Consider the following 23,215-nt stretch of genomic DNA (forward strand, 5'->3'; position numbering starts at 1 on the left):
AAAGAAAAAACAAGAAATAGGCCAGTGAAGTGAAGACTGTGAAATTGTGAAGTGAAAAGTGAAATGAAGCCGTGAGTGAGTCGGTAAGTGTTAGGGTTAACTTAGTTAGAACTTAGACATAGGTTTTTTAAAACAAAAAAAAAAAAAAAATAAATAAATAAATAAATAAATGGGTCTGGCGGGTCACCCGAGACCCGCCAGACCCGATTGACCTGTCAGACCCGATTGACCCGCCAGACCCGACTAACCCGCCAGACCCATTTATTAAACGTGTCTGGCGGTTTGACCCGACGGGTCAACCCACCAGACACGAATTTAATCGTGTCTTAATCGGGTAGACCCGATTAAGACCTGAACCCTATAAGCTTAAACCCAATACCTGTTAACTTCGTGTCGGGTTCGCGGGTCGTGTCAAAATTACCAGCCCTAACCCCACCCACCACCCTGATCCTAAATTAACTTGTCGAGACTTGCTTGGATAACTAGACCGTATAAAGGGCCTTCTCACAATAGCTCATTTGATTGAAGGTGTTGAAGAGTACATAGCAGAAAATGGTTTAATCAAATAAGAATTAAACGTAAGCCATTTTACGCCTTACGAATATTATTTTTCTTGGTAAACTGAAAATTATTTTCAAATTAATTAATATTTTATGTCACTCCAAAAGAAAAAAAAAAAAATAATGGGGGAATTTAAGTGAAGTGACTTTGAACTTTGACGTAGAATATAACATGCATTTTCACCGATACTTCCAGAGAAAACAAATACATTTATGAACCCGTGAACCGCTTAAGTCAGCTCAATCATTATTTTCAGCCGCTCCTTCAATTCCAGCGCGCCCTCAACAACGGGATCAAAGCTTGCACTCCTCCACTTCTATTGATTTGAAATGATTTGCTCCGAGAAGATTGTGATCAGGTAGGGTTGGAATTAATTCGAACCTTTTCATGTTTATGCATGTGAGGTTGGATTTGGATGTCTTTTTCCTCTATGTCATCAACGCATTATTCATAAACAGTTGTATCAATATATATTGAGATAATAATAATAATAATAATAATGATAATAATTATTATTATTATTATTAAGGAAAATCATATTTAGTCTATAAGTTTTCGTCTTATTTGATTTAATCTTTGGATTTCTAATTTCAACAATAAAATTTTTAGGTTTTGGTCAAGTTTCAAATAGGTCTATTTGTTGAGCCATCTGCTACATATGTGTAGTTTGGCATGTCGGCATCCACGTTAGTATAATACACTAGTAGGTGCCACATCATTGATATGAAAAGAAGTACAAAAACAAAACATTACGTGGACCTTGTTTGGGAACCAAGATTTTCCAACTCAAACTCAAATTTTTTATAAATTCATTTTTGGCAATTTTTTAAACTCAACTCAAAAATTTTCAACCCAATTAATAAAAATTATTAATAAAGATTTTTTAAAAATAAAAAAATAAATATATTTAGGGTGGTCGGAACACCCCGGGTGGTAGCCGGACCACGCTTAAGAATCTGAGGGTGACCGATCCACACCCTAAGGGTGGATCGGCATCCCCCAAAGTATGAAGCTAATGGAGGGGGCCAAGCCACCCTCACCCCCGTCTAATTTGGGGGTGGTTCGCTGCAAGGTGTGGCTGAGCCACCCCTATTAGCTTCGTGGGTGGTTGAGCCACTCCCGGTGGTGACTTAGCCACCTTTAGACACCTGGGGGGTGACCGATTCACCCTTTGGTGGTGGTCTGGCCATCCTTAGGGGTGGTTCAATATTGCCTATAATTTTTTTAAATATATATATATATAATTTTTGCTTAATTTTATCAATTACCATCCAAACATAATTTCAGCTTCTTTTTTTCCTCGATATTCCCAATAAAAAAAAATAAAACCAACCAAAAAATGAATTAAGTTTTAAACCAAAAAATCGCATTCCCAAACAAGGCAACCTTCTTAAACTCATTGTTCTTTAACATCTTCACCACTATTGCAGCCTGCGGAGGGTGTTGCCTTGCCTAGCTAGGTTTAACTCAATTCCACTCATCAAACCCATTAAAAGTACAACAAAAAGCAATAAGAAGCCCAAAAAATTTTTACATCTTTCAACAATCCTTAATTCTTCCGTTCACGAATATATAATAATAGATTTGAAATTATTGATATGCAATAATGTCACTCTCCTAATCCAAACAGTTCTTAAAACACATAATGCAAAGTGCAATTTTAAATATTGGGAAAAAACTTTAACTTATACCAATTAATTTATAGATCTTGGTGTAATTATTATTTTGTCCGATACTTGCATCAAAATTCGTTATAGATTTGACATGACAGCTTTAATTTTATGGCCCAAAAGATTTAGGAACCTCTCACAGACAAGAAGGATAAAAAGGAAAAAGCAAAAGGTTAACTCTTAAGGTACATTTTGTCATATAAGGCCATATGTACTCAACGAGGCATAGAAGTGATGGAATTCACACTTGGGCTAATTAGTTGTCCATTAATGGAGATATATTTAATTTGGAAAACGGTTGCTTTGCCAACGCAATGGTCCCTATCAGATTTTCGGTGGGAAGCCCACTTTCAATTTACAGATACAAAAGAAAGCTGTCCTTCATTAATTCGTTTGCTGGTTAATTAATAGATTCTTTAAGTAAATTAATTACCATCTTCATCAATCATCATACGCTGTGGAAAAAGCTTGCCGGCCAACACATTTGGTTACCGTTATAAAAGATAATTTTGCGAGGACAGAAATTTTATTTTTATACGAACAAATTTTTAAAATTTTAGAAGTTGATTTGAAGGAATTTTCAACAAGTTTAGAGGTTGGTTTGAAGAAATTTTTTTACAAGAAACCCTTTTGCAATTAATGATTAAAAAAAAAAAGAGAGGAAAAAACAAGATATTATTGGTCATTGCTATGTTTGTTAAAAGTTTTGGAGTATATTAAATTCAGATTTGAGAAGCGTTTTGAGTTTTGGATTTTGAAGAGTGTTTAAAAAGGTAAAACTTGAGAATTAATTAAGCGTGGGCTATAATTTAAAAAAATGTTGTATATAGGGTCCTTTTGTAATATCCCAAAATAATAATAATAAATAAATAAAATTATTTGTCAAAATTTTGCTTTATAAAACCCAACCTCACGATTTAAATAACATTAAAGAAATGTTATTTAAATATCTCCCTAGAACATTCGAGACAACCCTAATCCGAGCGTTTGACAACTCTTTAATTTGAACGTTCGAGGTTAACTTTAAGCAAATGTGGTGAACATTAAACCTATACCATGAATGTTCAACTTTTGTCTGATAAGCAATTGTGAGAGGGACTTTGTGAGGCCCACCTACTAGAGTAGGTATTTGAGTTAGAGTTGTAAATGCGGATGTGGTTATTAGCAATATCCTCATCTAGATAATATGCTTATCACTTTTAAGTATCCACAACCGCATCATGACAATTATTATTCGCATCCACACGGTTATTATCCGCTCTCCGTTATCCACATATGAGAGGTAATGGGCATATTAGGCCTTTTTTTGGATGTTTATTAATTGTTTTGTTAGTGTTATCTTTTAGGTATAGGAAAAACCTAAACATAACATAAACAACCAGCTCTTGTCAAATCCAAAATGATTTCATTTTAGTATTGAACGCAAAACAATGTCATTTTGGTGAATTTAATATATATATATATATATGCGAATAGTTGTTTTTACTAATTGCATCTGCATATGCAGATAACGGATAGTTACGATTAATATTTATCCACATTTACGACCTTAGTTCAAGTAGAAGTCCTTTTCGCCAGTCCAAGAAATTGGGTCGAAGCTAAAGATTTTATCCAAACAGAAATCTTGCATCAAATATGTTCAACAAGGCATGGAATTGAAGTACAACAAATATGTTCAACATACATGGCATCAAATAGCGAAAGATTTAAAAGTAAAACAAGAAGAAGCCCAACAAAACTCACACCTTTCAACAACCCATAATAATCCCTTTCTTCACCAATATTCAAATATAGATTTGAGATTAAAATTTTCATTTTCATTTTCTTTTAGCTCTAACTTTTTGGCGTAACGGATCATATGATAATTATTATTTTGTCCGATAGATACATGCATCAAATTCCGTATTAGATTTGACATGATTACCTGAAAGCTGTAGGAACCTCCCTCCTCACGCAAAAAAGGGAGGAAAAGAAGGGAACAGGGGTTGCGTACATTTTGTCCTATAGGGCCATATGTTCAACGAGGCATGGAATTCATATACTTTTGGCTTAACGGTTGCTTTCTCAATCCTATCAGATTTTAGGCGGGAACCCCACTATTTATTACAGAAACAAAAGAAAGCAAAGGAAAGTTGTCCTTCGTTTGCTGGTAAATTATTAGATTCTTTACGTAAATCACACCACCTTCATCATACGTTGCGGAAAAAGCTGGCCAACACATTTTGTTACTTCTAGAAAAAAGGTACTTTTGCAAGGACAACAATGTTTTAAGAACTGGCTTCCAAGAGGTGAGAGTTTTTACTTTTTTAGCAAAAGGTAAATCGGAGAGCCGCACAAGATGAGCCAAAAGGTGAGAGGTTGGTTTGTAATAATTTTTTTTTAAAAAATTTCATATAAATTAGTTTGTAGAAAATTTGTGGCCGTTTTGCAATTACTAATCTTAAAAAAAAGGAGGAACATATTGTCACCTTTTTGAAATATGTTTATAAAGATTTGAGAAGTGTTTTTAGTTTTGAAAAAAGTTGTAAAACTTGAGAATTGATTAAGTGGGACCCATATTTTTTTAAAAATGTTGCATGTAAAATCCACAAACAAAAATTCTTTGGTAAAATTTGGGTAAGTGTTTTGGAAAAATAAAAAATTGAAGAATGTTTTTTAAAATAAAAGAAATATTATTGTAGTTTACACTCTACGGTGGTGGTTGTGTCAGACGGTTCTGGTGGCCACTGTGGGGCTGCCGGAAGTTCATGGCAACAATCGCGTGGTTGCTAGAAGTTCATTGCTATACCGTGGGGGCCTATCGATGTTCATGGTGGCCACATGGGCCGGCCAGACCTTCATGGTGGCCACCGTGGGGCTGCCAAAAGCTTTTGACGTCTATCATTGAGCCGTTGAAAGTTTATTGTGGGGCCGTTGGGTGTACAAGATAGCCACCATGGGGTTACTAAAAGTTCTTGGTGGCAACCATGGAAGTTCATAGTGATGACTACCGTAGGGCCCTCGAATGTACAGGACAACCTCCGTGGAGCCACTGAAAAGTCTTGGTAGTGGCTATCACAGGGCTATCAAAAGTTCATTACGACCATTGCAGGGTTAGTAAATGTTCATGGTAGCACCACAGGGACATAAGAAGTTCTTGGTGGCCATCCCAAGTCTGTCGAAACTTCATAGTGGCTATTGCGAGGCCGCCAAACGTTCATGGCGACCACCACGAGTCGCCAAAATTTCCTGGTGGCTATCCCAAGTCTTTTGTCTTTTGTCTTCAATATAAAAACATTAACAAACAACTACAAATCAAAAAATAAAAAATAAAAAATTCATCTTTATGTTACATTAAAACAATTTTTCAAACAAAAAACACCTTCCAAAACACATTAATAAACATATATAGTTTTTAGTTTATTACTTCTAATTTAGTGAACACCAAAAGTTTAACACATTGCTTTTTGATAAGCAAAAGGTAAAATAAATAAATAAATAAAAAATAGTAGAGGCTAATAATCAAAATTTAGGCTCGGTTTGGTGAAAATCTGCAAAAACTATTATCATTTCTCTAACACTGAAAACTGTTTTCAAAATTGGTTACCAAACAGACTTTCAGATGTGCCACCCACCACTAACACATTTTTCAAAACAAACTACAAAACTTAAAATACTTAAAAAAACAAAAAAAAGTTAAATACTTTTTTTTAATATATGTACTTTGCCTCGTGATCAAATGAGTAATGCTACAAGTCCTATTTGTATCACTATTGTGTCCCTCCAATAATGATATATGTGGCTTTTAAAATAATCATTAGACTTATGATTGATTATTATTGAATTTTTATCAAATGGTGATTTTAAGAGTCGCATTATTCTTGAAGGGACACAAAAGTGACATAAGAGAGACTTATAGAATTATTCGTATTAAATCTTACCCCAGTTTTCAAAAGTGTTGCAAATGGTACATGTGAACATCTTATAAACACAGTTAGTACTTCCGTCTAAAAACTGAATGGCCCGTTGTGTCAAGACTTACCCTTGAAAGATGGAAGTCTTTAAAAGTAGTTTATTTAGCCCAAAAAAGTGCACAATCTGGACGGTCTCCAACACAGTGTTAATAGGCCTCAGTGGGCTAGCCCAATTAAAGATCCACCCAGGAACATTCCACATTTGAAGCCTGAAGGTAATGCAATTGCTGATTGGTCATCTAACATTTCTCTTGTATCGTTGAAGGGCCAGAGAGAAAATGACATCTAAAGTGCAATCAATTGATAATCAATCAATTGGATTGTAAAGTTTGGGTCTTGAGCTTCTGGATGTTGAGTTCAAAGTCAAAGTAAGCTTTTCTCTTGGTGAAATTCCATATTTTTCAAGCTTTCCAGATTATTTCATCAGACTAATGTAGTAAGGTTTAGTAGTTATTATTATTATTTTTAAATAATGATTGATCCTAAAGGTATATTAGACTTGTCATGTTAGCTTTTTAAAGAATTTGTAGGATATAACCGTCAGAAAATGATGGTTTAAAATATGATCGTCGAAAAAATATATAGTCCTTAAAAAAGGAAAAAACAATGGATAAAAAAGCTATTAATTAAAATAAAAAAGTAATTTTTAATTAGTTATTTTAATTAAAATTATACATAAAATCTTGTGGATGCTCATTTCTCAGGCTAAGTAAAAAGGACTCCTAAAAACAGAAAACTCTTAAGGCTTGTTTGATTTGCAGAATGTGTATTGTATTAAGAAAATGAATAGGTATTACTGAGAATAGAAGAGGTTGAAATGAAATAATTATTCCAATTCTTTGGTTTGGTAGCAACACATATTTTATAATTAGAATTGAACTAAAATTACTAAAAAGCCCTTTAATTTTTATTTTTTCTCAAACTTAAATTAAAAAAAAAAAAAAACAAAACAAGGTTGAACAGGTGGTGGCCGACCACCCGTAGAGTACCTCGCCGTGGTCCTCTAGGGGTGGCGCGGCCAACCCCGGTAAGAATCAGGGGTGGCCGCGCCACCCATTGGGGTGGTTGGCCACCTACATGAATTTTTTATTTTTTATTTTTTATTTTTAAGTTTGAGAGAAAAAAAAAAAAAAGTTTTTTTGAAACATCTCCTCCTTACCGTCAGGAATAGCTATTCCTGTGTGTAAGAAATTAGTGATTCTTAGAAATAAACTCATACTAAATAAAAGAATGACTGTTTTATAAGAATAACCATTATATTTTAATGGTCTATTCTGCGAACCAAATAAGCCCTAAATAGCGTAGGAGAGGGAACACTCTGCCCAAAACATGTGTCAAAATTCAACTATTTTCAATTTTGGGTGACTTGATTGGTTTCAAAGTCGCATCACATTGGCCGGTCAGCAAGGGCGTCGGAGAATCACTTTGACACTCCTCTTCAATTCACATTCGTAGAAAACCAAAATAGATGTAAAAGACAAAAAAAAAAAAAAAAAAATAATAATAATAATAACAATAATTCGTTCTATCGCTGCATAAATCTTGACTACATACTTCTAGTGAAAAGATCAACCATTTAGAAGAAAATCTATGGAAGCCATTACCCATCTTTTCGTATACTCTGTCTTCTTCTCTCTGCTTAGAATCTCCATTACACAAGACTTTATTACTCCAAGTCAGTCAATCAGAGACGGTGGCACTACTTTGGTTTCAGCTGGCGGATCATTTCAATTGGGATTCTTCAGCCCAGGTAATTCCAAAACTCGATATCTGGGAATATGGTACACAATATCTTCAGAGACAGTTGTATGGGTAGCCAACAGAGAAGCTCCGCTTAGCGATCACTGGGGAGTTTTAAATGTCACCGATGATGGAGTTCTTGTGCTTCTTAATAGAACCAATGGTATTGTTTGGTCATCTAATACATCAAGAGCCGCAGAAAATCCAGTTGCACAGCTCTTGGACACCGGGAATCTTGTTGTGAAAGATAGAAATGATGATGACCCAGAGAAGTTTTTGTGGCAGAGTTTTGATTATCCTTGCGACACACTCCTGCCGGAAATGAAGCTTGGATGGAATTTAGTAACTGGTCTTGATAGGTTTTTGTCATCTTGGAAGAGCACGGATGATCCTGCTCAAGGTGAGTATTCAATACGGATAGATCTTCGTGGGTATCCACAGTGGGTTGCTATGGAGGGATCTCAAATAAAGGCTAGAGCAGGGTCATGGAACGGCCTTCAATTTTCAGGAATTCCCTCGTTAAGACCGAATCCAGTATTTGAGTATGAATTTGTGTTGAACGAGCGGGAGGTCTATTACAAGACCAAACTCCTAAACACTTCAGTTCTTACAAGATTAGTATTGAACCCATCAGGCATTTCGGTACGCTTCACGTGGATAGATCGGACACAGAGTTGGGAGCGTTTCTCCACTGCACAGTTTGATCAATGTGAAATTTATGCCTTCTGTGGTTCATATGCCACCTGCAATCCCAGCAACTCTACTGTATGTGCATGCTTGAAGGGATTTGTATCCAAATCTCGAAAAGATCAGAATTCTGTAGATTGGTCTGATGGGTGTGTTCGGAGGACTCCATTGGAATGCAATGGTGGAGATGGGTTTTTGAAGTACACGGAGATGAAATTGCCTGACACATCTTCTTCCTGGTTTAATAAGACCATGAGCCTTGAGGAATGTGAGGGATTTTGTTTGAAAAACTGCTCTTGTACAGCTTATTCAAATTTGGATATTAGGGGAAAGGGAAGTGGATGCTTGCTTTGGTTCGGCAACCTGAATGATATGAGAGTATATGCCCAGAGTGGACAAGACCTTTACGTAAGGATGGCCAATTCAGAACTAGGTACTTTTTACCTTTTTCTTAGTAAAAAAAATCATATTCAGCTGCTGTATTTTTATCCCATTTGAATTTAGTATGGATTTCCAATTTCCAAAATTAGCCGTATGCAATCTACAATGTCTTATTTAACTCTTCAGCATCTGTGTCAGCACTCAATGACACTGAGCCAAGTCACCAACAAAAACAGTAAAAAGAAAGAAACCAAAAGACACAACTGAGAAACAAAAGCCTTTCTTCATCGTCATCGGGTCCGGTCTTTTGTTTTTGTTTTTGTTTTTACAACTTTCTCGCTTGCTCTTCAATGGATGCTTCTCAAACATGCTAACTATTATATGTTTTGCGGTATCAGAACCAACATTTGTCACCAAAAGTCACATATATATGTGTTCACTCGCTCTACTTGTAATCTTGCAGATCATATTCGGAAGAGCAGACACTCCAGCAAGATAAAACGGGTAGCATTGGTAGTCAGCTCAGCTATATTAGTCTTTGGAATTCTAATACTCGGAGGGGTCTCATATATAGTACTGAAGAAGAAGCTTACTTTCAAAGGTATGGGCTCTGCTCTGATAATTTCTAATGCATGACTGTAGATTTTACAGCTAAGAAATTTAGATAGATGCTAAGTCACTTGCATTCAATAATACCCTTCAAGTTATTCATGACCAATCTAGCTCCTACTATTTCAGGAATGAAAAAAGGAAATCATAGGAAGGATTGTGACAATGAAGGCCAGAACGAAGACATGGAATTACCAATATTTGATTTGACAGCAATAGCTAATGCCACTGGTAACTTTTCAAGCAGCAATAAGCTGGGAGAAGGTGGTTATGGACCAGTATATAAGGTAAACAGGAACATCCTAACTTGCTAAACTGTCTTTTTTGGCAAAATTTGCTACCCTTTTGATTGATTTTCAGGGTACTCTGCCAGAGGGGCAAGCGATAGCTATAAAGAGGCTTTCTAAGAATTCTGGACAAGGGCCGAACGAGTTCAAAAATGAAGTTATGTTAATTGCTAAACTTCAACACCGCAATCTTGTGAAGCTTCTTGGTTGTTGCATTCAAGAAAATGAGAAAATGTTAATCTATGAATACATGCCTAACAAAAGCTTGGACTCCTTCATATTTGGTTTGAGACTTTGACCCTCTTAACTCCATGGACATTCATGTCTAGTGTTATCATCTTCCGTTAATGGAATTGTTTGTTAAGAATTCAGCTAGGTTTGTACTAACATGATGTGGAATTGGACAGATCAAACAAAGAGGAAATTGTTAGATTGGCGTAAGCGCGTCAACATTATTGGTGGAGTTGCTAGAGGGCTTCTTTATCTTCATGAAGACTCTAGATTGAGAATTGTCCACAGAGATCTCAAAGCTAGCAATATCCTACTAGATAATAATATGAACCCAAAAATTTCGGACTTTGGTTTGGCTAGATCATTTGGGGGAGATCAAGTTGAATCCAAGACCCATAAGATTGTTGGAACATAGTAAGTATGCTTAAACTTCTTTTTGTAGGTTATGGTGAGTTAATTTTTATGAACGTTTTCTTTGAATGATATTTTGCAGTGGTTATATGTCTCCCGAGTATGTGGTACGTGGGCAATACTCAATAAGATCTGATGTCTTTAGTTTTGGAGTTTTAGTATTAGAGATAGTCAGTGGGAAGAAGAATAGTGGATTCTGTCATCCCGGCCACCATCTTAATCTTCTTGGACATGTAAGCATGAAGGATGAAACTTTCCTAATTTACCTTCTTAAATAAAACATGTGATTAACATTGCAGTTTCTTAGAGTACGGAGGTTCATACGATGCTCTTTTTTTCTAATGCTCTTTGTTAGACATGAGAATATTTTAAGGTAGTCTGATATGGTTCTGATTTGTTTCAGGCGTGGAGATTGTGGATTGAGGATAGGCCAATGGGACTGGTCGATGAAGCGTTAGGAGACTCGTGCACTCTATCTGAAGTGTTACGATGCATTCATGTGGGTCTGTTATGCGTGCAACAAATACCAGAAGATAGACCAACCATGTCATCTGTGGTTTTAATGTTAAGCGGTGAGAGTTTATTGCCTAAGCCAAGGCATCCAGGATTCTATACAGATTCACCTAAAACAGATTCTTCATCTAGCAAGCATGCAACTTATTCAGCAAATGAAACCAGCATTACATTGTTAGAAGCACGGTAAATATCATTAGTTGGAGCAGAAGGGGAGATGTTTCCTCTGTGATTTATGTAATAATTCAATATATTTAGCCAAGCAAAAAGGATCTGTAAGCTGCATTTTTTCAGGACAACCTTCTATTAAATTTTTGTTCCAATAGCCTATAATCTGTTTAGGGAGGATCAAAACAGAGGACCAATACACTTGAACACTGTACAGAATAGATGAGATCAATTGCAATCTAACTGCAAAAGAAAGCTTCTTTGACAGCCATGAATTGATTTGAGCCAACACCTTCTCAACCAAACCTCCACAATCTGCTGCTGATAACTTTTTGGATAAGAGAGGAATTCCCTGGCACCTCATAGAAAGAGTGGCCTCCTTCATATTCAAACAATTGAGCACAAGCTCCTTCTCGGCCAGTGATACACCAGAACAAAAAAGAGAGCTTTTATTTGGATTAGCCTTCAAACCCGAAAACCCATCAAATTCAGCCAAAACAGGTTTGATAGCTAGAGCAGATTTCAATGTAGCAGCCGAGAATATGAAAAGATCATCAGCAAAACATAGGTGAGAAAGAAGCAGCTTTGAGCACTTAGGATGAAAATCAATGAATCCTTCTCTCAAAGCTTCAGCAAACAATTTCGAGAGGACTTCCATAGAGATAACAAACAGATAAGGTGAAATAGGGTCTTCCTGTAGAATCACCCGACCACCTTGAAAATAACCAACTAAAGTGCCATTAATGGCCACAGAGAACCTCGGGTTGGTTATGTACTCGATTATCCAATTCACAAATTTTGCCGGGGCCCCGAGACTCTTCAAACAGCAGAGAATGAACTCCCAATTAACTGAGTCATATGCTTTCATCAAATCTACATTGATAGTGCAACGAGGACTCCCTTTCTCCTTATGATAATCATAAACCAGCCCTTAAGCAAAAAGAACATTCTTCAAAATGCTTCTTTGAGGAACAAAAGCTGTTTGGTTATGACTAATCAATCAGATTTTACTAGCTTAGAGCCCGTCCTACGCACCGGGTTTTTTTTTTTTTTTTTTTTGTAATTTACTCAAAAAGTCTTTAAAAGATTATCAACAACAATTTTTATTTTCTTCTCTTAATTAACTAATTAGCACCAAAAATGACAAATGTTCATAAGATCCTTTTAAACCATAGTTTTGCTCAATACATAGATTAATCAATGACACCACATCTCCTCCACTACACAACCCATTATGGTAAAATTTTGTCTTTCAGGAGTTGAACTACGGATTTATGGGAGAGAGAGTTAAGACCAGGAGGACACGTGTCGCAATTTTAAGTACTCCCTACGTCAAAACTCGGCTTTTATGGGAGAATGAGAGTTAGCACAATTAATTAAAAAAAAAAAATGAATTCAGATATAAAATTATGAGAGAAAGATTTAAGATAATTAAGTGGAGATAGAGGGATAGAGAAAAAAAAAAACGGTTGAAACACAAATTATGGGAAAGTGAGAGTTAGCACAATTAATTAAATGTCTTAAACCATATAATTAGTTTATGACATTTAAGTTGAGATAAAGGGAGAGAGAGAGAGACGTGGGAGATGGAAACGGTTGAAACACAAATTATGGGAGAGTGAGAGTTAGCACAATTAATTAAATATCTTAAACCATATAATTAGTTTATGACATTTAAATTGAGATAGAGGGAGAGAGAGAGAGAGAGAGAGAGAGACGGGAGATGGAGTTAGAGGAGGACCCGTGTGCAATCTAAGCATTCCCTACGGCCAAACTCTGCTTTTATATATATATATATATATATATATATATATATATATATATATATATATGATGAGAGTTAGCACAATTAATTAAAAAAAAAAAATGAATTCAGATATAAAATTATGGGAGAAAGATTTAAGACATTTAAGTGGAGATAGAGGGAGAGAGAGAGAGAGACAAAATTATGGGAAGAGAAATAATTAAGACACTTAAACCATATAATTACTTTAGAGTGAGAAAAGAAAAGGTTCAAACATAAAATTATATTAAAAAAAACGGTCGAAATATAAATTATGGGAGGGAGAGAGATTATGAGAGAATAAGAGTTAGCACAATTAATTAAAAAAAAAAAAAAAACGATTGAACACAAATTATGGGAGAGTAAAAGTTAGCACAATTAATTGTCTTAAACCATAGAATTAGTTTAAGACATTTAAGTAGAGATAGAGGGAGAGAGAGAAAAAAAAAAAACGGTTGAAACACAAATTATGGGAGAGTGAGAGTTAGCACAATTAATTAAATGTTTTAAATCATATAATTAGTTTATGACATTTAAGTTGAGATAGAGGGAGAGAGAGAGAGACGTGGGAGATGGAAACGGTTGAAACACAAATTATGGGAGAGTGAAAGTTAGTACAATTAATTAAATGTCTTAAACCATATAATTAGTTTATGACATTTAAGTTGAGATAGAGGGAGAGAGAGAGAGACATGGGAGATGGAGTTAGGAGGACACGTGTCGCAATTCTAAGCATTCCCTGCGTTAAAACTCGGCTTTTATATATATAAATAAATTATGGGAGGGAGAGAGATTATGGGAGAATGAGAGTTAGCACAATTAATTAAAAAAAAAAAAAAAACGATTGAACACAAATTATGGGAGAGTAAAAGTTAGTACAATTAATTGTCTTAAGCCATAGAATTAGTTTAAGACATTTAAGTGGAGATTGAGGGAGAGAGAGAAAAAAAAAAAAAACGGTTGAAACACAAATTATGGGAGAGTGAGAGTTAGACACTAATTAAATGTCTTAAACCATATAATTAGTTTATGACATTTAAGTTGAGATAGAGGAGAGATATATAGAGATCGCGGGACAAATCCATCAAACACAAATTATAGAGAATGAGAGTTAAGATAATTAATTAAATGTCTTAAACCATATAATTGCATAATTTAAGTCGGTGAGCAGAGGGAGAGGGAGAGAGAGAGATGGGAGATGGAGTTAAGAGGACATCGGTTTCCAATTTAAGCATTCTGCCATGTCAAACTCGCTTTATATATATATACATTTAATATGATGAGAGTTAGCACAATTAATTAAAAAAAAAAAAAAAGAATTCAGATATAAAATTATGGGAGAAAGATTTAAGACATTTAAGTGGAGATAGAGGGAGAGAGAGAGAGAGAGAGAGACAAAATTATGGGAGAGAGAAATAATTAAGACACTTAAACCATATAATTACTTTAGAGTGAGAAAAGAAAAGGTTCAAACATAAAATTATATTAAAAAAAACGGTCGAAACATAAATTATGGGAGGGAGAGAGATTATGGGAGAATGAGAGTTAGCACAATTAATTAAAAAAAAAAAAAAAAACGATTGAACACAAATTATGGGAGAGTAAAAGTTAGCACAATTAATTGTCTTAAACCATAGAATTAGTTTAAGACATTTAAGTGGAGATAGAGGGAGAGAGAGAAAAAAAAAAAATGGTTGAAACACAAATTATGGGAGAGTGAGAGTTAGTACAATTAATTAAATGCCTTAAACCATATAATTAGTTTATGACATTTAAGTTGAGATAGAGGGAGAGAGAGAGAGACGTGGGAGATGGAAACGGTTGAAACACAAATTATGGGAGAGTGAGAGTTAGCACAATTAATTAAATGTCTTAAACCATATAATTAGTTTATGACATTTAAGTTGAGATAGAGAGAGAGAGAGAGACGTGGGGGATGGAGTTAGGAGGACATGTGTCGCAATTCTAAGCATTCCTTACGTCAAAACTCGGCTTTTATATATATATATATATATATATATATATATATATGATTACATCAAATCTCATCGTAGGAGATTACAATTAATAATCAAATCTCTAAATCAAACTCCATAATATATTCTAACAATGATTCTCACAGTAAGGATATATTTTCTGTAACGTAAATACCAGTTAATGGGAAAAGATGAATAACTTAAAGGTCTCAATATGGGTCAAACACAAGAGCTTTTGATACTTCTCTCCACGAAACCCCACTTTCCCAATTGAAGTTCCCACAATAATTACCTACATTATTGTACATGTTAATATCATATATTTATAGAGGAAAATCTATTTAATTGCTCTAAGAAAATAAGAACTTGTCATGTAAGGCATCATTTGTCGAACTTGAGCTCAAGATAATGTGTCACAATATGTCAGTAAGCGTGTCTCTCTTTTTATTTTTATTTTTATTTTTTTATTTTTTATTTTTTATTTTTTATTATTTTTTAAAATCAAATGCGGGAAAATGTTACAAGGGAAGATCATTCCCACTCTTGATCCTAATGGAAGAGAGAATGAGAGATCCTATGGGAATGCTTCCGAACTCAAGGTTAGAAGCGGCTCACTTAGCAAACCAATGTGCCCTAAAATTAACACAACGTGACACTTTCAAAGTCTTACAACTTTGAAAAGAAGAAAAAATAAGAGAGATATCCTTCACTACACTAGAAAAGTTCCAATCTCTAAACAACAAGGGGTTATCAATGGCAGTTATCACCGTGAGAACGTCCCCTTCAAGAAGTAAGTGGAAGCAGCAAGTTGAGAGGCTAACAAGGCAGCATGAGATTCCCCTAAGGTAATATCAACAGAAGATAAACGTTTTGAAGCAGCAGCAAGAATACAGCCATAAGAATCAGAAAGCACAGCTGCTGCCACAAAAAAATCATTTCTAATAGCCACATCAAAGTTGGCCTTGAAAATCCCAGCAGGCGGAGGAGACCAAACAAAGTTGGATACAGATGAATGCCAAGTTGAGAAGTGAGTTCTGAACGAGGTGAAAATCTGCCTGATTGAAGTTTTGATCTCCGGATGTTGAGCTTTATAAATGATTTGATTCCTAGAAAACCAAATGTGGTCCAAAACCACTGCTGCACAGATTTGAAATCTCCAAACATCTTCCTTGGGAATGGATAGAAATTGATGAGGCTTGACAACAGCCATAATCCAGTGAGAAATAGGCAAGGTGCTGAAAGAAGAAGTATCAATAGGCCATTGTATGTTCCTCCAAAGAATCCTAGCAAAAGAACAACCAAGGAAAATATGTTGCAAAGTCTCCTCAGGACCATTGCAAAAAGGACAAATCCAAGCATCAGGATCCTGAGAGGGAATAATTCTGCCTATTTTAGCTCTAACAGGGAGCATATCCCAAGTAATCTTCCAAAGAAGATGTTTTAATCAATGCTGTAATTTCAAGCCCCAAAGGCAATTCCAATCTTCAGGAGAAAAAGGTGAGGGTCTACTTGAACTATCCAAAGCTACCACCTCATGAGTTGAAAAAACACCCTTGGGAGAAGGAACCCAAATCCATCGATTTGGGTATCAAATAGCAAGTTTTCTTGAGATCACTTCTTGCGATGTAAAATGCTTTCTTTTTGCGAAGAGTCTCCTCTTTTCTCCTCTCTCCTCAGAAAACCAGATCTGATTTACTTCCTTCTCTTCTTCCCCTCCCCTTCTGGTTTTTTCCTTTTTTTATTCTTTATTATTATTATTATTATTTTTTTTGTACTCTCTAACCATACCAGCAACTTTGGCATTTTCTCTCCGTTCCCCTCTGTGTTGTGTGGCTTGAAGAAATTCGTGAGCCTAATTCATTTTATAAAACCGGTTCAATAAGAGAGTGTTGCCCATTCTTTATAAACATTGCTAAGATCTTGTCTACAAGCAACGTGGAATTATTCTTCAACACCCTCCCTCACGTGCAAGTTAATATTTTTTTTAATCCTTGTCACTTGGTAAGTAGTTTGATGCCATGAAGAAATTCATAAACAAATGCGAAAATAATAAAATAAATAACACAAAGATTTTACGTAGTTCAGTCTATAACGTACGTTCACAGATAAAGCCCAAATAGCTATATTAGACTCTCATTAAATTGATTTGTTTATAATACAAAATGCTCTATTTATAGAGCTTACACATATAGGATTGGGATCCTCAGCAATAGCTAGGGAATTGCCCATAAAAAATGGCTGAAATCCTAGCCATTGAATTTCATCCAGTGTTCTATAGTTTGCCACATGTCCCTTTAATTAAAAAATACTAAAATATTATTTAAGTTTTAAAAAGAAAATATAAAACAAAATAATAAAAAAATAAAAAATTATAAAAAAAGTATGGGGTGGCCTGAGACAATGGCCGGTTGGGGGTGGCCAAACCAAACCCAATTTTTTTTTTTTTTTTTTGGGATTTGGCCCTAAGGGATGGTTTATGGCCTTAGGGGGTGGCTTCCGCCACCCAACAGATCCTTGGGGGTGGCTTCACAAGGGGGTGGTTTGGCCACCCCCTAGAGCCAAACCCAAAAATTTCTTTTTTTGGTTTGGCCTTAGTGGGCGGCCGAACCACCCCCTAGGGCCATGGGGGTGGCTCCGACCACCCCCAACCGGCACTTGGGGGTGGCTTCGGCCACCCCATACTTTTTTTTTAAAATTTTTTTAATTTTTTTATTATTTTGTTTTATATTTTCTTTTTAAAACTTACATATTATTTTAGTATTTTTTTATTAGATGGACATGTGGTGGTGTATAAACCATTAGATGAAATTCAATGGCTAGGATTTCAGCCATTTTTGATGGGCAATTCCCCAGCTATTGCTGGGGATCCCAATCCACGCATATATGCAATCTTAATCAAATCTCCTAATTTACAGTGATCAAGTCATAATCAAATCTCTAAATTAGGCTAATCTAATCTTCATCAAACCCCTAACTTTAGAGTCATTCAAATATATTCTAACATCGCTCAGGTCTTTAAACTTAGATCTACTCTTTTCAACCGATTTTCGCTTTACCACTAGCCAATGCCGGCTAGTGCACATCATCTCATTCGCCCCTTTTGTGTTTTGTTTTTGTTTTTTGAATAAGAGTTTTTTTCTCTTTAGATCTGCCCTCATGAGGGATCTATGGAGTGAAGGATTTATTCTCCTGACTATTGGGTCAAGCAGGATTAGAATAAAGATCGTGAAATATGGCTACTTATGTCTTAGATCTAGTTTGCCCAAGAGTAGATTTGTGCAGTTGTACATGGGTTAGCGAAAAAATTGAGGTCATATATAATACTTAATTGTAAGATCTATATTGTATTTATGACGTCATAACCTTATAGCTTTGGGCTATAACTTTTCAAAATTTTATGCTATGTAATGTAAGAATTTTATGGTCCTAATCTTATTATCAATCAAATTGCAAAGATTCCCGTTAAAAAAAAAAAACAACAAAATGACTTGCTTATTTTGACTTGATTTTTCAACCTTGTTAAAGTCTCGGGCCACCGGAGGGAAGCTTCTCGAATGGGTCCAGTAATTCAAAATACCAACACATTCAAAGCAGAGAACGAAATTAAAACATAATAGACAAAGCAGAAAGTGAAAGATGTGGAAATGAAATGGCTTGCTTCGCCTTAGTTTTTCAACCTTGTGGAAGTGTCAGAGATCCCAACGGTTGACGCAGCAGCCATTGAAACGAATGTTCTTACCTTGACTTGGTTTTCCAATCTTGGGCACCATGAACGAATTTTGATGGCTTTCAAGTCACATTACAGCCCATAAACTCTTCCTGATATCAAATTTGTAGAAAAAAAAAAAAACACGGAGAGGAAGGGTGGGTAGACTCCGAAGAAATAATGGGCTCTGTTGCTGCTTAAATCTCAACTTCTATGAATATACTACTTTCCCTGAATGAGAAAAGATAAACATTAGAAAATCAATGGAAGCCTTTACCCATCTTTTTGTCTACTCTTTCTTATTCTCCCTCTTTAGAATCTCCGTTACACAAGATACTATTACTCCAACTCAATCTCTAACAGACGGTGACACCTTAGTTTCAGCTGGCGGATCATTTCAATTGGGATTCTTCAGCCCAGGTAATTCCAATAGACGATACGTGGGAATTTGGTACACAGTATCTTCGGACACAGTTGTATGGGTAGCCAATAGAGAAGCTTCGCTTAGCGATCACTCGGGAGTTTTAAAGCTTGCTGATGCTGGAGTTCTTGTGCTTCTTAATAGCACCAATGGTACTGTTTGGTCATCTAATACATCAACAACCCCACAAAATCCAGTTGCACAGCTCTTGGACACGGGAAATCTTGTTGTCAAAGATAATAGAAATGATGATGATCCAGAGAAGTTTTTGTGGCAGAGTTTTGATTATCCTTGTGACACACTCCTACCGGAAATGAAGCTTGGATGGAACTTAGTAACTGGTCAAGAGAGGTTTTTATCATCTTGGAAGAGCACGGAAGATCCTGCTCAAGGTGAGAATTCTGTACGGATAGATCTTCGTGGGTATCCACAGTGGGTTGATATGGAGGGACCTAAAATAAGGGTTAGAGCAGGGTCATGGAATGGCCTTCGTTTTACGGCTGCTGGTCGTTGGGTAAGACCGAATCCAGAACTTGAGTATGAATTCGTGTTGAATGAGAAGGAGGTCTATTTCGAGTACAAACTCCTTAACACTGTTTTCGCAATAATTGTGGTAAAGCCATCAAGCGTTGTGCAAGGATCCCAGTGGATGGATCGAACACAGAGGTTGGAGACTTTCTTTACATCCCCGGCAGATCGGTGCACAAACTATGCGTTATGCGGTGGAAATACTACCTGCAACATCAATAACTCTCCTGTATGTGCATGCTTGGAAGGATTCTTACCCAAGTCTCCAAAAGATCGGGATTCAGCAGATTGGTCAGATGGGTGTGTTCGAAGGACTCCTTTGGAATGCAATGACCGAGATGGATTCTGGAAGCATACGGGGGTGAAATTGCCCGACACATCTACTTCCTGGTATAACAAAAGCATGACCCTCCAGGAATGTCAAGGAATGTGTTTGAAAAACTGCTCCTGTACAGCATATGCTAGTTTAGATGTCAGGAATGGAGGAAGCGGCTGCCTGCTTTGGTTTGATAGCCTTGTTGATATAAGGGAACTCGGTGAGAGTGGGCAAGACCTCTATTTAAGGATGGCCATTTCAGAACTGGGTACGATTTCACTTCTATTTTCTCTTTGGATTTTCCTTTTTTTTTTCTTTTTTTTTTTTTCTTTTATTTTATTTTAACGAATGGTGCAGATGGAAGGTTTTAATTTTGACCGCTGGAACAGTTTCACTTTTAGCATGCGACAGCAAGGGAATGAAATATATATGTGCTAGCATTTCATCTTCTTTAAACAGTTGCAAGCATATGAGCTATAAAACATTTGAGCATGCATATTTGCTTACTGCTGAGAAGCTTTTTCATTTGGAAGTTCCACCATTTAGATGACATTCTCTATGGGAAATCACATGATACAAACAACTGGCCTACAATAGAAAATTAGCGGATTCCCATAGTTCTCTGCTTGGCTGCACTAATCATCAACAAGTGATACTAAATCAAAACTAATACTGAAAAACAGAGACATTGTCCTGCATGTTTGTTCAGACTTCTTATATGTTTGTTCAAGCTTATTATATGTCTGCTCAGATTTCTTATTTGTTTGTTCAGGTTTATTATATGTTTGTTCAGACTTTGTCCTGCATGTTTTCTGAGGTGAAGGGGGATAACCAACACTGATACACATTACATAAGCTGATCATACAACACTGCATATAATATCTTTCAAAGCTTGCTTAATAAGCTGATCATACAACCGAAAGCTAGACGATTTGTGATGCCAGGGAAGCTAGGAATTGGTGGTGTTGAGCTCAACTGCTTTATCCACCTCATCTCTTACCCATTTCCCCAGTCTAGACTATGGACAAAATATAGTCTAAAGTCTCTTTCTTTTCTTCCGTTATCCTTGGCCGAAATGCATATATAATTTGATGAGTTATTCTCAAAGTCACCTGTTTTGATCTTTCAGGTCATCTTGAGAAAAAGAGGCAATCCAACACGAAGAAACTAGTAGGAATTATAGTTGGCTCAACATTACTAGTTGTGGGAATGATAATAGTTGGACTGGTCTCATATATATGGAAGAAGAAACTCAGAAACAAAGGTAGATTTGTGAAAAATGGATTCGGATAACATTTGATTCATGATAGTCAATTTATAGCTAAGAAATTTAAATAAGTAGGTCTTTCTTGGAGAACAGATTCGGGGGTGAGTAATTTGCTTTTTTTAACAGATTTTTCATGCTCATGCATCTCTTGTTATTTCAGGAATGACAAAAAGAAGTGAGAGGAAGGATTGTGACAATGAAGGTGAGAAGGAAGATATGGAGTTAGCGATGTTATTTGATTTGGCAGTCATAGCTAATGCAACCGATAATTTTTCAAGCAACAAGTAGTTGGGAGAAGGTGGCTTTGGAGCTGTGTACAAGGTAAATAGTAATATAACTAGTCAAGTTATCTTTATTATTTTCAAAAATGTACCGACAATTTGATTTTCAGGGTACACTGCTTAAAGGGAAAGATATAGCTGTGAAGAGGCTTTCAATGAATTCTAGACAAGGATTGAGTGAGTTAAAAAATGAAGTTAGTTTGGTTGCCAAACTTCAACATCGCAATCTTGTAAAGCTTCTTGGTTGTTGCATTCAAGAAAATGAAAGCATGTTAATCTATGAATACATGCCCAACAAAAGCTTGGACTACTTTATTTTTGGTTTGTACCTTGACCTTTACCTGATTTAGCGGATTTGTGTTTAGTCTTATCCTCTTTCATCAATGAAATTGTTTGTTGAGAATATAGCAAGGTATGTACTAACATACATGTGAAATTGGACAGATCAAGCAAAGAGTAAATTACTAGATTGGCATAAGCGCCTTAACATTATTCATGGTATTGCTAAAGGGCTTCTTTATCTTCACGAAGACTCCAGACTGAGAATTATTCACAGGGATCTCAAAGCTAGTAATATCCTTCTAGATAACAATATGAATCCAAAAATTTCGGACTTTGGCCTAGCTAGATCATTTGGAGGAGATCAAATAGATTCCAAAACCAATAAGATTATTGGAACATAGTAAGTATGCTTTAACTTCTTTTATAGGTTAAGTTTATATGTTTCTAATGTATTTTCTTTGCAATGGTATTTTACAGTGGTTATATGTCTCCTGAGTATGCGGTGCATGGACAGTACTCAATAAAATCTGATGTATTTAGCTTTGGAGTCTTAGTACTAGAGATAGTAAGTGGAAAGAAGAACAGAGGATTTTTTCACCCAGACCACCACCTTAATCTTCTCGGACATGTAAGCATAAAGAGTGGCAACTCCTACTAATTCATTTACTTTTTTGAAAGAAAGCTCTTATTAACATTGCAATTACAAACCGTATAGCGGGTCACATGATGCCTATGTTATTCTAATGCTCTTTTAAGAGTCATGGGCCAATTTGAAGGTAGTTTGACCAACAAAAATTTTATTTTCAATTTTTTTCAGGCATGGAAACTATGGATTGAAGATAGGCTAGTGGAATTGATGGATGAATTGGAAGGTGACTTGTGCTCTATATCCAATGTATTACGACACATTCATGTGGGTCTGTTATGTGTGCAACAAAGACCAGAAGATAGACCAAACATGTCGTCAGTGGTTCAAATGTTGAGCAGTGAGAATTTATTGCCTAAGCCGAAACAACCGGGTTTCTTTACCGATTCACATGAAGCAAGTTCTTCATTTAGCAAGCATGAAACTTTTTCAACAAACGGAATCTCCACTACAATGTTTCAAGGACGGTAATGGTGATTATGCATATTTCAAAGTGTTTGTATAGTTGACTGCACGCTAGTAGGTTACTTAAGAAAACATACTCAGACATAAACATGCAAAATTCATTATTGAAGTGGAGTTGAATAATGAATTTTGAAAGTTAATAAAATTTTGAATTTCATTGTTTTCTAAGCTTTGTTGTTGTTGTTGTTTTTTTTTTTTTTTTTTTTAATCTAAATCACTTTACATCGGTAAGAAAATGTTGGAAACTTGATAAACAATTAACAGCCGCTCCCAAGTTGGATCAATCAAGAACTAGGATGTTTCCTCCTCGTCCACGACCACAAGTGTATATA

General features: G+C 35.8%; 1 pseudogene; it reads left to right on the forward strand.

Moving 5' to 3' along the window:
• The first annotated feature begins 7,764 nt into the window (after positions 1–7,764).
• LOC132174506 (uncharacterized) lies at positions 7,765–22,904 on the forward strand (annotated as a pseudogene).
• The last annotated feature ends 311 nt before the right edge of the window (positions 22,905–23,215 follow it).

Source organism: Corylus avellana, chromosome ca3 (genome assembly GCF_901000735.1).
Source record: "Corylus avellana chromosome ca3, CavTom2PMs-1.0".
NCBI lineage: Eukaryota > Viridiplantae > Streptophyta > Magnoliopsida > Fagales > Betulaceae > Corylus > Corylus avellana.